Source organism: Ambystoma mexicanum, chromosome 1q (genome assembly GCF_040938575.1).
Source record: "Ambystoma mexicanum isolate Mex_15411 chromosome 1q, UKY_AmexF1_1, whole genome shotgun sequence".
NCBI classification, from domain to species: Eukaryota; Metazoa; Chordata; class Amphibia; order Caudata; family Ambystomatidae; genus Ambystoma; species Ambystoma mexicanum.
This window is the reverse complement of record NC_090922.1, coordinates 911,393,322-911,408,734: the sequence shown is the minus strand read 5'-3', so window position 1 is coordinate 911,408,734 and position 15,413 is coordinate 911,393,322.

Below are 15,413 nucleotides of genomic sequence, written 5' to 3'. Positions count from 1 at the left end.
TGCCCTGAAATGTTCGTAAATAAACAAAATGAGGGAGTTCTGAGGACGCTGTCCGTTTTGTTCGTTGTCAAGTTTAACGTGTTCTAAGAACACTCGCAGTGTCCTAAAATGTTCCTAGGGGGTGTCCTGAAGACGCTGTTCGTATTGTTCTCTGGCAAGTTGAATGTCTTCTAAGAACACTCGTGGTGTCCTGTAATGTTCGTAAATAAACAAAATGGGGGTGTCCTGAGGATGTTGTCCGTATTGTTCGATGGGAAGTTGAATATGTTCTAAGAACACCCGCGGTGTTCTGAAATGTTTGTAAATAAGCAAAATGGGGGTGTCCTGAGGACACTGTCCGTATTGTTCTCTGGCAAGTTGAATGTGTTCTAAGAACACTCGTGGTGTCCTGAAATGTTTGTAAATAAACAAAATGGGGGTGTCCTGAGGACGATGTCCGTATTGTTCGATGGGAAGTTGAATGTGTTCTAAGAACACTCGCTGTGTCCTGAAATTTTTGCAAATAAAATAAATGGGGGTGTCCTGAGGACGCTGTCAGTATTGTTCGTTGTCAAGTTGAAAGTGTTCTAAGAACCCTTGCGGTGTCCTGAAATGTTCATAGGGGGTGTCCTGAAGACGCTGTCCGTATTGTTCGCTGGCAAGTTGAATGTGTTCTAAGAACACTGGCGGTGTCCTGAAATGTTTGCAAATAAAAAAATGGGGGTGATCTGAGGATGCTGTCTGTATTGTTCTCTTGCAAGTTGAATGTGTTCTAAGAACACTCGCAGTGTCCTGAAATGTTCGCAAATAAACGAAATGGGGGTGTTCTGAGGACGCTGTCCGTATTGTTCGTTGTCAAGTTGAAAGTGTTCTAGGAACTCTCGCAGTGTCCTGAAATGTTCATAGGGGGTGTCCTGAAGACGCTGTCCGTATTGTTTGCTGGCAAGTTGAAAGTGTTCTAAGAACACTCATGGTGTCCTGAAATATTCGTAAATAAACAAAATGGGGGTGTCCTGAGGACGCTGTCCGTATTGTTCGCTGGCAAGTTGAAAGTGTTCTAAGAGTACTTGCGGTGTTCTGAAATGTTTGTAAATAAACAAAATGGGGGTGTCCTGAGGACGCTGTCCGTATTGGTCTGTGGCAATTTGAATGTGTTCCAAGAACACTTGTGGTGTCCTGAAATGTTCATAAATAAACAAAATGGGGGTGTCCTGAGGACGCTGTCCGTATTGTTCGATGGCAAGTTGAATGTGTGCTAAGAACACTCGCTGTGTCCTGAAATGTTTGCAAATAAACAAAATGGGGGTGTCCTGAGGACGCTGTCCGTATTGTTTGTTGTCAATTTGAAAGTGTTCTAAAAACACTTGCGGTGTCCTTAAATGTTGGTAGGGGGTGTCCTGAAGATGCTGTCCGTATTGTTCGCTGGCAAGTTGAATGTGTTCTAAGAACACTCGCGGTGTCCTGAAATGTTTGAAAATAAAAAATGGGGGTGTTCTGAGGACGCTGTCCGTATTGTTCTCTTGCAAGTTGAATGTGTTCTAAGAACACTTGTGGTGCCCTTAAATGTTCATAAATAAACAAAATGGGGGTGTCCTGAGGACGCTGTCCGTATTGGTCTGTGGCAATTTGAATGTGTTCTAAGAACACTTGTGGTGTCCTGAAATGTTTGTAAATAAACAAAATGGGGGTGTCCTGAGGACGCTGTCCGTATTGTTCGATGGCAAGTTGAATGTGTTCTAAGAACACTCGCGGTGTCCTGAAATGTTTGCAAATAAACAAAATGGGGGTGTCCTGAGGACGCTGTCCGTATTGTTTGTTGTCAATTTGAAAGTGTTCTAAAAACACTTGCGGTGTCCTGAAATGTTGGTAGGGGGTGTCCTGAAGATGCTGTCCGTATTGTTCGCTGGCAAGTTGAATGTGTTCTAAGAACACTCGCGGTGTCCTGAAATGTTTGCAAATAAAAAATGGGGGTGTCCTGAGGAGTTGTCCGTATTGTTCGCTGGCAAGTTGAAAGTGTTCTAAGAGTACTTGCGGTGTTCTGAAATGTTTGTAAATAAACAAAATGGGGGTGTCCTGAGGACACTGTCCGTATTGTTCGCTGGTAACTTGATAGGGTTCTAAGAACACTTGCGGTGTCCTGAAATATTCGTAGGGGGTGTCCTGAAGATTCTGTCCGTATTGTTCGCTGGCAAGTTGAATGTGTTCTAACAACACTCGCGGTGTCCTGAAATGTTTGCAAATAAAAAAATGGGGGTGTTCTCAGGACTCTGTCCGTATTTTTCTCTTGCAAGTTGAATGTGTTCTAAGAACACTCGCAGTGTCCTGAAATGTTCATAAATAAACAAAATGGGGGTGTCCTGAGGACGCTGTCCGTATTGTTCTCTGGCAAGTTGAATGTGTTCTAAGAACACTTGTGGTGTCCTGAAATGTTCGTAAATAAACAAAATGGGGGTGTCCTGAAGACGCTGTCCGTATTGTTCGCTGGCAAGATGAAAGTGTTCTAAGAACACTCATGGTGTCCTGAAATGTTCGTAAATAAACAAAATGGGGGTGTCCTGAGGACACTGTCCGTATTGTTCGCTGTGTCCTGAAATATTCGGAAATAAACAAAATGGGGATGTCCTGAGGAGTTGTCCGTATTGTTCGCTGGCAAGTTGAAAGTGTTCTAAGAGTACTTGCGGTGTTCTGAAATGTTTTTAAATAAACAAAATGGGGGTGTCCTGAGGACACTGTCCGTATTGTTCGCTGGCAACTTGATAGTGTTCTAAGAACACTTGCGGTGTCCTGAAATATTCGTAGGGGGTGTCCTGAAGATTCTGTCCGTATTGTTCGCTGGCAAGTTGAATGTGTTCTAAGAACACTTGCGGTGTCCTGAAATGTTTGCAAATAAAAAAATGGGGGTTTTCTCAGGACTCTGTCCATATTTTTCTCTTGCAAGTTGAATGTGTTCTAAGAACACTTGTGGTCTCCTGAAATGTTCGTAAATAAACAAAATGAGGGAGTTCTGAGGACGCTGTCCGTTTTGCTCGTTATGAAGTTTAAAGTGTTCCAAGAACACTCGCAGTGTCCTAAAAGGTTTGTAGGGGGTGTCCTGAAGAAGCTGTTCGTATTGTTCTCTGGCAAGTTGAATGTGTTCTAAGAACACTCGTGGTGTCCTGAAATGTTCGTAAATAAACCAAATGGGGGTGTCCTGAGGATGCTGTCGGTATTGTTCGATAGGAAGTTGAATGTGTTCTAAGAACACTTGCGGTGTTCTGAAATGTTCTTAAATAAACAAAATCGGGGTGTCCTGAGGACGATGTCCGTATTGTTCTCTGGCAAGTTGAATGTGTTCTAAGAACACTCGTGGTGTCCTGAAATGTTCATAAATAAACAAAATGGGGGTGTCCTGAGGACGCTGTCCGTATTGTTCGCTGGCAAGTTGAATGTGTTCTATGAACACTGGCGGTGTCCTGAAATGTTTGCATATAGAAAAATGGGGGTGGTCTGAGGACGCTGTCCGTATTGTTCTCTTGCAAGTTGAATGTGTTCTAAGAACACTCGCAGTGTCCTGAAATGTTCATAAATAAACAAAATGGGGGTGTCCTGAGGATGCTGTCCGTATTGTTCTCTGGCAAGTTGAATGTGTTCTAAGAACACTTGTGGTGTCCTGAAATGTTCGTAAATAAACAAAATGGGGGTGTCCTGAGGACGCTGTCCGTATTGTTCGATGGCAAGTTGAATGTGTTCTAAGAACACTCGCGGTGTCCTGAAATGTTCGCAAATAAACAAAATGGGGGTGTCCTGAGGACGCTGTCCGTATTGGTCTGTTGCAATTTGAATGTGTTCTAAGAACACTTGTGGTGTCCTGAAATGTTTGTAAATAAACAAAATGGGGGTGTCCTGAGGACGCTGTCCGTATTGTTCGATGGCAAGTTGAATGTGTGCTAAGAACACTCGCGGTGTCCTGAAATGTTTGCAAATAAACAAAATGGGGGTGTCCTGAGGACGCTGTCCGTATTGTTTGTTGTCAATTTGAAAGTGTTCTAAAAACACTTGCGGTGTCCTGAAATGTTGGTAGGGGGTGTCCTGAAGATGCTGTCCGTATTGTTCGCTGGCAAGTTGAATGTGTTCTAAGATCACTCGCGGTGTCCTGAAATGTTTGAAAATAAAAAATGGGGGTGTTCTGAGGACGCTGTCCCTATTGTTCTCTTGCAAGTTGAATGTGTTCTAAGAACACTTGTGGTGCCCTTAAATGTTCATAAATAAACAAAATGGGGGTGTCCTAAGGACGCTGTCCGTATTGTTCGCTGACAAGTTGAATGTGTTCTAAGAACACTGGCGGTGTCCTGAAATGTTTGCCTATAGAAAATTGGGGGTGGTGTGAGGACGCTGTCCGTATTGTTCTCTTGCAGGTTGAATGTGTTCTAAGAACACTCGCAGTGTCCTGAAATGTTCATAAATAAACAAAATGGGGGTGTCCTGAGGACGCTGTCCGTATTGTTCTCTGGCAAGTTGAATGTGTTCTAAGAACACTCGCGGTGTCCTGAAATGTTCGCAAATAAACAAAATGGGGGTGTCCTGAGGACGCTGTCCGTATTGGTCTGTGGCAATTTGAATGTGTTCTAAGAACACTTGTGGTGTCCTGAAATGTTTGTAAATAAACAAAATGGGGGTGTCCTGAGGACGCTGTCCGTATTGTTCGATGACAAGTTGAATGTGTTCTAAGAACACTTGCGGTGTCCTGAAATGTTTGCAAATAAACAAAATGGGGGTGTCCTGAGGACGCTGTCCATATTGTTTGTTGTCAATTTGAAAGTGTTCTAAAAACACTTGCGGTGTCCTGAAATGTTGGTAGGGGGTGTCCTGAAGATGCTGTCCGTATTGTTCGCTGGCAAGTTGAATGTGTTCTAAGAACACTCGCGGTGTCCTGAAATGTTTGCAAATAAAAAATGGGGGTGTTCTGAGGACGCTGTCCGTATTGTTCTCTTGCAAGTTGAATGTGTTCTAAGAACACTTGTGGTGCCCTGAAATGTTCGTAAATAAACAAAATGAGGGAGTTCTGAGGACGCTGTCCGTTTTGTTCGTTGTCAAGTTTAACGTGTTCTAAGAACACTCGCAGTGTCCTAAAATGTTCGTAGGGGGTGTCCTGAAGACGCTGTTCGTATTGTTCTCTGGCAAGTTGAATGTGTTCTAAGAACACTCGTGGTGTCCTGTAATGTTCGTAAATAAACAAAATGGGGGTGTCCTGAGGATGCTGTCCGTATTGTTCGATGGGAAGTTGAATATGTTCTAAGAACACCCGCAGTGTTCTGAAATGTTTGTAAATAAGCAAAATGGGGGTGTCCTGAGGACACTGTCCGTATTGTTCTCTGGCAAGTTGAATGTGTTTTAAGAACACTCGTGGTGTCCTGAAATGTTTGTAAATAAACAAAATGGGGGTGTCCTGAGGACGATGTCCGTATTGTTCGATGGGAAGTTGAATGTGTTCTAAGAACACTCGCTGTGTCCTGAAATTTTTGCAAATAAAATAAATGGGGGTGTCCTGAGGACGCTGTCAGTATTGTTCGTTGTCAAGTTGAAAGTGTTCTAAGAACCCTTGCGGTGTCCTGAAATGTTCGTAGGGGGTGTCCTGAAGACGCTGTCCGTATTGTTCGCTGGCAAGTTGAATGTGTTCTAAGAACACTGGCGGTGTCCTGAAATGTTTGCAAATAAAAAAATGGGGGTGATCTGAGGATGCTGTCTGTATTGTTCTCTTGCAAGTTGAATGTGTTCTAAGAACACTCGCAGTGTCCTGAAATGTTCGCAAATAAACGAAATGGGGGTGTTCTGAGGACGCTGTCCGTATTGTTCATTGTCAAGTTGAAAGTGTTTTAGGAACTGTCGCAGTGTCCTGAAATGTTCATAGGGGGTGTCCTGAAGACGCTGTCCGTATTGTTTGCTGGCAAGTTGAAATTGTTCTAAGAACACTCATGGTGTCCTGAAATGTTCGTAAATAAACAAAATGGGGGTGTCCTGAGGACACTGTCCGTATTGTTCGCTGTGTCCTGAAATATTCGGAAATAAACAAAATGGGGGTGTCCTGAGGACGCTGTCCGTATTGTTCGCTGGCAAGTTGAAAGTGTTCTAAGAGTACTTGCGGTGTTCTGAAATGTTTGTAAATAAACAAAATGGGGGTGTCCAGAGGACACTGTCCGTATTGTTTGCTGGCAACTTGATAGTCTTCTAAGAACACTTGTGGTGTCCTGAAATGTTCGTAAATAAACAAAATGGGGGTGTCCACAGGACGCTGTCCGTATTGTTCGATGGCAAGTTGAATGTGTTCTAAGAACACTCGCGGTGTCCTGAAATGTTCGCAAATAAACAAAATGGGGGTGTCCTGAGGACGCTGTCCGTATTGGTCTGTGGCAATTTGAATGTGTTCTAAGAACACTTGTGGTGTCCTGAAATGTTCGTAAATAAACAAAATGGGGGTGTCCTGAGGACGCTGTCCATATTGTTCGATGGCAAGTTGAATGTGTGCTAAGAACACTCGCGGTGTCCTGAAATGTTTGCAAATAAACAAAATGGGGGTGTCCTGAGGACGCTGTCCGTATTGTTTGTTGTCAATTTGAAAGTGTTCTAAAAACACTTGCGGTGTCCTGAAATGTTGGTAGGGGGTGTCCTGAAGATGCTGTCCGTATTGTTCGCTGGCAAGTTGAATGTGTTCTAAGAACACTCGCGGTGTCCTGAAATGTTTGAAAATAAAAAATGGGGGTGTTCTGAGGACGCTGTCCGTATTGTTCTCTTGCAAGTTGAATGTGTTCTAAGAACACTCGCAGTGTCCTGAAATGTTCATAAATAAACAAAATGGGGGTGTCCTGAGGACGCTGTCCGTATTGTTCTCTGGCAAGTTGAATGTGTTCTAAGAACACTTGTGGTGTCCTGAAATGTTCGTAAATTAACAAAATGGGGGTGTCCTGAAGACGCTGTCCGTATTGTTCGCAGGCAAGTTGAAAGTGTTCTAAGAACACTCATGGTGTCCTGAAATGTTCGTAAATAAACAAAATGGGGGTGTCCTGAGGACACTGTCCGTATTGTTCGCTGTGTCCTGAAATATTCGGAAATAAACAAAATGGGGATGTCCTGAGGAGTTGTCCGTATTGTTCGCTGGTAAGTTGAAAGTGTTCTAAGAGTACTTGCGGTGTTCTGAAATGTTTTTAAATAAACAAAATGGGGGTGTCCTGAGGACACTGTCCGTATTGTTCGCTGTCAAGTTGAATGTGTTCTAAGAACACTCGCGGTGTCCTGAAATGTTTGCAAATAAAAAAATGGGGGTTTTCTCAGGACTCTGTCCATATTTTTCTCTTGCAAGTTGAATGTGTTCTAAGAACACTTGTGGTCTCCTGAAATGTTCGTAAATAAACAAAATGAGGGAGTTCTGAGGACGCTGTCCGTTTTGTTCGTTATGAAGTTTAAAGTGTTCCAAGAACACTCGCAGTGTCCTAAAATGTTTGTAGGGGGTGTCCTGAAGAAGCTGTTCGTATTGTTCTCTGGCAAGTTGAATGTGTTCTAAGAACACTCGTGGTGTCCTGAAATGTTCGTAAATAAACCAAATGGGGGTGTCCTGAGGATGCTGTCGGTATTGTTCGATAGGAAGTTGAATGTGTTCTAAGAACACTTGCGGTGTTCTGAAATGTTCTTAAATAAACAAAATGGGGGTGTCCTGAGGACGATGTCCGTATTGTTCTCTGGCAAGTTGAATGTGTTCTAAGAACACTCGTGGTGTCCTGAAATGTTCATAAATAAACAAAATGGGGGTGTCCTGAGGACGCTGTCCGTATTGTTCGCTGGCAAGTTGAATGTGTTCTAAGAACACTGGCGGTGTCCTGAAATGTTTGCATATAGAAAAATGGGGGTGGTCTGAGGACGCTGTCCGTATTGTTCTCTTGCAAGTTGAATGTGTTCTAAGAACACTCGCAGTGTCCTGAAATGTTCATAAATAAACAAAATGGGGGTGTCCTGAGGACGCTGTCCGTATTGTTCTCTGGCAAGTTGAATGTGTTCTAAGAACACTTGTGGTGTCGTGAAATGTTCGTAAATAAACAAAATGGGGGTGTCCTGAGGACGCTGTCCGTATTGTTCGATGGCAAGTTGAATGTGTTCTAAGAACACTCGCGGTGTCCTGAAATGTTCGCAAATAAACAAAATGGGGGTGTCCTGAGGACGCTGTCCGTATTGGTCTGTGGCAATTTGAATGTGTTCTAAGAACACTTGTGGTGTCCTGAAATGTTCGTAAATAAACAAAATGGGGGTGTCCTGAGGACGCTGTCCGTATTGTTCGATGGCAAGTTGAATGTGTGCTAAGAACACTCGCGGTGTCCTGAAATGTTTGCAAATAAACAAAATGGGGGTGTCCTGAGGACGCTGTCCGTATTGTTTGTTGTCAATTTGAAAGTGTTCTAAAAACACTTGCGGTGTCCTGAAATGTTGGTAGGGGGTGTCCTGAAGATGCTGTCCGTATTGTTCGCTGGCAAGTTGAATGTGTTCTAAGAACACTCGCGGTGTCCTGAAATGTTTGCAAATAAAAAATGGGGGTGTTCTGAGGACGCTGTCCGTATTGTTCTCTTGCAAGTTGAATGTGTTCTAAGAACACTTGTGGTGTCCTGAAATGTTCGTAAATAAACAAAATGAGGGAGTTCTGAGGACGCTGTCCGTTTTGTTCGTTGTCAAGTTTAAAGTGTTCTAAGAACACTCGCAGTGTCCTAAAATGTTCGTAGGGGGTGTCCTGAAGACGCTGTTCGTATTGTTCTCTGGCAAGTTGAATGTGTTCTAAGAACACTCGTGGTGTCCTGTAATGTTCGTAAATAAACAAAATGGGGGTGTCCTGAGGACGCTGTCCGTATTGTTCGCTGACAAGTTGAATGTATTCTAAGAACACTGGCGGTGTCCTGAAATGTTTGCATATAGAAAAATGGGGGTGGTCTGAGGACGCTGTCCGTATTGTTCTCTTGCAGGTTGAATGTGTTCTAAGAACACTCGCAGAGTCCTGAAATGTTCATAAATAAACAAAATGGGGGTGTCCTGAGGACGCTGTCCGTATTGTTCTCTGGCAAGTTGAATGTGTTCTAAGAACACTCGCGGTGTCCTGAAATGTTCGCAAATAAACAAAATGGGGGTGTCCTGAGGACGCTGTCCGTATTGGTCTGTGGCAATTTGAATGTGTTCTAAGAACACTTGTGGTGTCCTGAAATGTTTGTAAATAAACAAAATGGGGGTGTCCTGAGGACGCTGTCCGTATTGTTCGATGGCAAGTTGAATGTGTTCTAAGAACACTTGCGGTGTCCTGAAATGTTTGCAAATAAACAAAATGGGGGTGTCCTGAGGACGCTGTCCGTATTGTTTGTTGTCAATTTGAAAGTGTTCTAAAAACACTTGCGGTGTCCTGAAATGTTGGTAGGGGGTGTCCTGAAGATGCTGTCCGTATTGTTCGCTGGCAAGTTGAATGTGTTCTAAGAACACTCGCGGTGTCCTGAAATGTTTGCAAATAAAAAATGGGGGTGTTCTGAGGACGCTGTCCGTATTGTTCTCTTGCAAGTTGAATGTGTTCTAAGAACACTTGTGGTGTCCTGAAATGTTCGTAAATAAACAAAATGAGGGAGTTCTGAGGACGCTGTCCGTTTTGTTCGTTGTCAAGTTTAAAGTGTTCTAAGAACACTCGCAGTGTCCTAAAATGTTCGTAGGGGGTGTCCTGAAGACGCTGTTCGTATTGTTCTCTGGCAAGTTGAATGTGTTCTAAGAACACTCGTGGTGTCCTGTAATGTTCGTAAATAAACAAAATGGGGGTGTCCTGAGGATGCTGTCCGTATTGTTCGATGGGAAGTTGAATATGTTCTAAGAACACCCGCGGTGTTCTGAAATGTTTGTAAATAAGCAAAATGGGGGTGTCCTGAGGACACTGTCCGTATTGTTCTCTGGCAAGTTGAATGTGTTCTAAGAACACTCGTGGTGTCCTGAAATGTTTGTAAATAAACAAAATGGGGGTGTCCTGAGGACGATGTCCGTATTGTTCGATGGGAAGTTGAATGTGTTCTAAGAACACTCGCTGTGTCCTGAAATTTTTGCAAATAAAATAAATGGGGGTGTCCTGAGGACGCTGTCAGTATTGTTCGTTGTCAAGATGAAAGTGTTCTAAGAAAACTCACAGTGTCCTAAAATGTTCGTAGGGGGTGTCCTGAAAACGCTGTTCGTATTGTTCTCTGGCAAGTTGAATGTGTTCTAAGAACACTCGTGGTGTCCTGTAATGTTCGTAAATAAACAAAATGGGGGTGTCCTGAGGATGCTGTCCGTATTGTTCGATGGGAAGTTGAATATGTTCTAAGAGCACCCGCGGTGTTCTGAAATGTTTGTAAATAAGCAAAATGGGGGTGTCCTGAGGACACTGTCTGTATTGTTCTCTGGCAAGTTGAATGTGTTCTAAGAACACTCGTGGTGTCCTGAAATGTTTGTAAATAAACAAAATGGGGGTGTCCTGAGGACGATGTCCGTATTGTTCGATGGGAAGTTGTATGTGTTCTAAGAACACTCGCTGTGTCCTGAAATTTTTGCAAATAAAATAAATGGGGGTGTCCTGAGGACGCTGTCAGTATTGTTCGTTGTCAAGTTGAAAGTGTTCTAAGAACCCTTGCAGTGTCCTGAAATGTTCGTAGGGGGTGTCCTGAAGACGCTGTCCGTATTGTTCGCTGGCAAGTTGAATGTGTTCTAAGAACACTGGCGATGTCCTGAAATGTTTGCAAATAAAAACATGGGGGTGATCTGAGGATGCTGTCCGTATTGTTCTCTTGCAAGTTGAATGTGTTCTAAGAACACTCGCAGTGTCCTGAAATGTTCATAAATAAACAAAATGGGGGTGTCCTGAGGACGCTGTCCGTATTGGTCGATGGGAAGTTGAATATGTTCTATGAACACCCGCGGTGTTCTGAAATGTTTGTAAATAAGCAAAATGGGGGTGTCCTGAGGACACTGTCCGTATTGTTCTCTGGCAAGTTGAATGTGTTCTAAGAACACTCGTGGTGTCCTGAAATGTTTGTAAATAAACAAAATGGGGATGTCCTGAGGACGATGTCCGTATTGTTCGATGGGAAGTTGAATGTGTTCTAAGAACACTCGCTGTGTCCTGAAATTTTTGCAAATAAAATAAATGGGGGTGTCCTGAGGACGCTCTCAGTATTGTTCGTTGTCAAGTTGAAAGTGTTCTAAGAACCCTTGCGGTGTCCTGAAATGTTCGTAGGGGGTGTCCTGAAGACGCTGTCCGTATTGTTCGCTGGCAAGTTGAATGTGTTCTAAGAACACTGGCGGTGTCCTGAAATGTTTGCAAATAAAAAAATGGGGGTGATCTGAGGATGCTGTCCGTATTGTTCTCTTGCAAGTTGAATGTGTTCTAAGAACACTCGCAGTGTCCTGAAATGTTCGCAAATAAACGAAATGGGGGTGTTCTGAAAACGCTGTCCGTATTGTTCGTTGTCAAGTTGAAAGTGTTCTAGGAACTGTCGCAGTGTCCTGAAATGTTCATAGGGGGTGTCCTGAAGACGCTGTCCGTATTGTTTGCTGGCAAGTTGAAAGTGTTCTAAGAACACTCATGGTGTCCTGAAATGTTCGTAAATAAACAAAATGGGGGTGTCCTGAGGACACTGTCCGTATTGTTCGCTGTGTCCTGAAATATTCGGAAATAAACAAAATGGGGGTGTCCTGAGGACGCTGTCCGTGTTGTTCGCTGGCAAGTTGAAAGTGTTCTAAGAGTACTTGCGGTGTTCTGAAATGTTTGTAAATAAACAAAATGGGGGTGTCCAGAGGACACTGTCCGTATTGTTTGCTGGCAACTTGATAGTCTTCTAAGAACACTTGACGTGTCCTGAAATATTCGGAAATAAACAAAATGGGGGTGACCTGAGGGCGCTGTCCATATTGTTCGCTTGCAAGCTGAAAGTGTTCTAAGAATTCTCGCGGTGTCCTGAAATTTCCGTAAATAAACGAACAGGGTGTGCCCTGAGGACGCTGTCCGTGTTGTTCGCAAGCAAGCTGAAACTGCTCTAAGAACACTTGCGGTGTTCTGAAATGTTCGTAAATAAACAAAATGGGGGTGTCCTGAGGACGCTGTCCGTATTGTTCGCTGGCAAGTTGAAAGTGTTCTAAGAACACTCGCGGTGTCCTGAAATGTTCGTAAATAAACAAAATGGGGGTGTCCTGAGGACGCTGTCTGTATTGTTCGCTGGCAAGTTGAAAGTGTTCTAAGAGTACTCATGGTGTTCTGAAATGCTCGTAAATAAACAAAATGGGGGTGTCCTGAGGACGCTGTCCGTATTGTTCGCTGGCAAGTTGATAGTGTTCTAAGAACACTTGCTGTGTCCTGAAATGTTTGTAAAAAGTGTTCTAAGCACACTCGTGGTGTCCGCTAAATGTTTGTAAATAAACAAAATGGGGGTGTCCTGAGGACGCTGTCCGTATTGTTCACTTGCAAGCTGAAAGTGTTCTAAGAATACTTGCCGTGTCCTGAAATGTCCGTAAATAACTGAAAAGGGTGTGTCCTGAGTACTCTGTCCATTTTGTTCACAAGCAAGCTGAAACTGTTCTAAGAACACTCGCGGTGTTCTGAAATGTTCGTAAATAAACAAAATGGGGGTGTCCTGAGGACGCTGTCCGTATTGTTCGCTGGCAAGTTGAAAGTGTTCTAAGAACACTCATTATGTCCGCAGACATTAAAAGTTCCCATTAGGCATAGTTAAAATGTTTGACTTTATGGGTGTGATATGCTGCAGTGGTTGTGGCCAGGGCATAGAGTCTTGGGAGCATTGCCATATGGCCAGACTCTATGCCCTGGCCACAACCACCGCAGCATATCACACTCATAGTGGCTTATAAATTTGGGATCCAAAAACAAATTTATAAGGAACAAAGTTATAAGCCACTATGGGTGTGACATGCTGCGATGGTTGTACTTATTATAATATACTTACTGTTTGGTTTAGTAACTGGAGTACATGTATTTCTAGTTCATTTCTGTGATAAAAGAAAAGATCATGTTAGTATGGGTATTTTGTAATGATTTATAACATTGAATAATCAACATTTTTCTTTTTGACCCTCATATTTAGTACATTACAAACCAGTGTACTGTGCAATTTGCTCAATTTCTGTGTTTGTTGCTAAAATCATTGGGTCTGTGGGTGAAAAATAAATCCATGTTGGATTAAAAAAAAACTTTTTTTGTTATACTACAGTCTATTTGTTTGTTTTCAGTGTTCACTTGTTGTTTCTGGCTAATGCTCTATATATTGGCTTTTTGCAGATTTTTGGAGCAGTTACATATTATTTATTTGTTTGGATATTGTAAAATTCTGGGCAGTTAGATACTAATTGGCGCATTCTAACTGTCTTTTTTTAAATATAATTTAGTGGTATTGGTTAATCAGTTTGGATATTGTAAAATATTGTATTCTAACTATCTATTTTTTGCGCTAATTTAGTGGTATTCATTTATCTGATTAGTTGTTGTAGAATCTTTGGGCAGTTAGATACCTGTTGGAATATTCTAACAGTTTATATTTTGTTACTACAAGTTTAGTTAAGGTTTAAGTACAGTTTAGTTAATAAATTTTGGTTTTAAGAACATTAAATAAGCGTTTGAAAGATTTGCTGGTAATCTCTGCTTTAGAGTAATGGTACTATCATTACATTCAAACCATCCACATTTCTTTTTTATATATGCAGTGTAGTGACCTGAATTGGTTGTGGCTCCTGCGTGGTAGATTATACCTATTGTTGTGAAGGTTTTCTTACCAAGTGATATTTGACCATGTGTGAATCCAGTCAGCTTGCAGTTGTTTTTGGTACCATCTGCATTGTAACGTAGAAGCATTAGTATTACGCATTTACTATGTGTTTCTATTAAAAAGGTGGAGCGATTATCCGAATTGCAGGGAGTTCATAATCTACCATTGTTTGCATTTTGTACAAGATGCTGAAATTAATTGGATTCACAATTAGGTATTGATATATATACAAAGCGTTCATTGGGGATGTGTTCTTGTGTCACATTGTTGCAGAGAGTGCATGTATGTTTCCACATGTATGAAATCTGGAAGATTTCATTTATAGGTATGTTTTTATTTTCCAGTACTTCTAGTAAGTACATTAGAAATTCTTGTGGATCTTCCTGTGAGTTTATAGTGAATTTAACCATTCCAGCACAGTAGTCCAATTGTTTTCTTATTCCATAAACACTATACGTGTTGTCAGGATTGTTTGTTGCGTTTCTATGAAGTACTAACATTTGCAAACACAATTGGTCTGTACTGTGTAAGTAAATGTTGTCAACAATTGGTGGCAATTGAAATAGAATATTCATTGCGACATTTGCGTAGCAACTTACTCCAATTATATTTGAGAGTTTAAATGGACCAGGTAGTTCTGTATCTGATTGATTTTATTTTAGTTTGTCTTCCTTCTTTGACAAAATACCTGGTTTACTTTCCCTAATTGGTTCTTTTATGTTTATGGTACTTGATGAAGTTTAAGTTTCTTTTACTGTCTTTGGAGGATTTGCAGTGACATCCTGTTACATTTCTGTTTGATTTAGTTTTCTTTTACAACATTTTACTTTTTGTGGAACAGAATATGTACTTAGATGGGGGTGTATAGTGAGCGAAGTCTATTGTATTCTAAAATGCAAGGAATATCAGCGTTTACTTTACTTGCATCAAAGTTGATTAGAAATAGACCGTCAAGTGTACGTAAGCGTGATAGTGCGGTATTACTCAAATTGTTCATTTACAATTGTTCGAATGAACAATTGACCGAATTTAAAGGGTCACAATTGACCTTTTCACAATTGACCGAATATATATATATATATATATATATTCAATGAAAAAACTTTGTTAAACGGGACGTTATGGTTAAGTTGCGCTACTAAAAACCTATGAAATTCAGTGAAAAAACTTTGTCAAAGGGACGTTATCGTTCCAAGTAAAACCGAAAAACCCTTGAAATTCGCCAGTTATGGTAAGCTAAGCAACCATAACTCGCGCCACCACCGTGCACTGCTAAGACTAACACCCAGGACATCGAAAGATGACATCACAAATGTCATTGATGACATCACTGATGACATCACATGTGTATGTACTTTTCATGAAATATGTGTACAAGGGATTCTTATTATAATGTTGCGAAACAAGTGTCAAGGATCATTGCAATAAATATCATACCCTAATTAGTGCATTGAACGATGCATTGATATAAATAGCATTCTATTATGGGGTTCTATCTAGTATACTAAGCTACTCATACAGAAACATAACATTGTGTGCAGCGTACAAGATGAATGTATAATATTCGCAATGTTAATATGTTGAATAATGAAATGATAATTGTTTTCTTAATAGATTTTTGTGTACTGTGAAATATGTAATACGTAG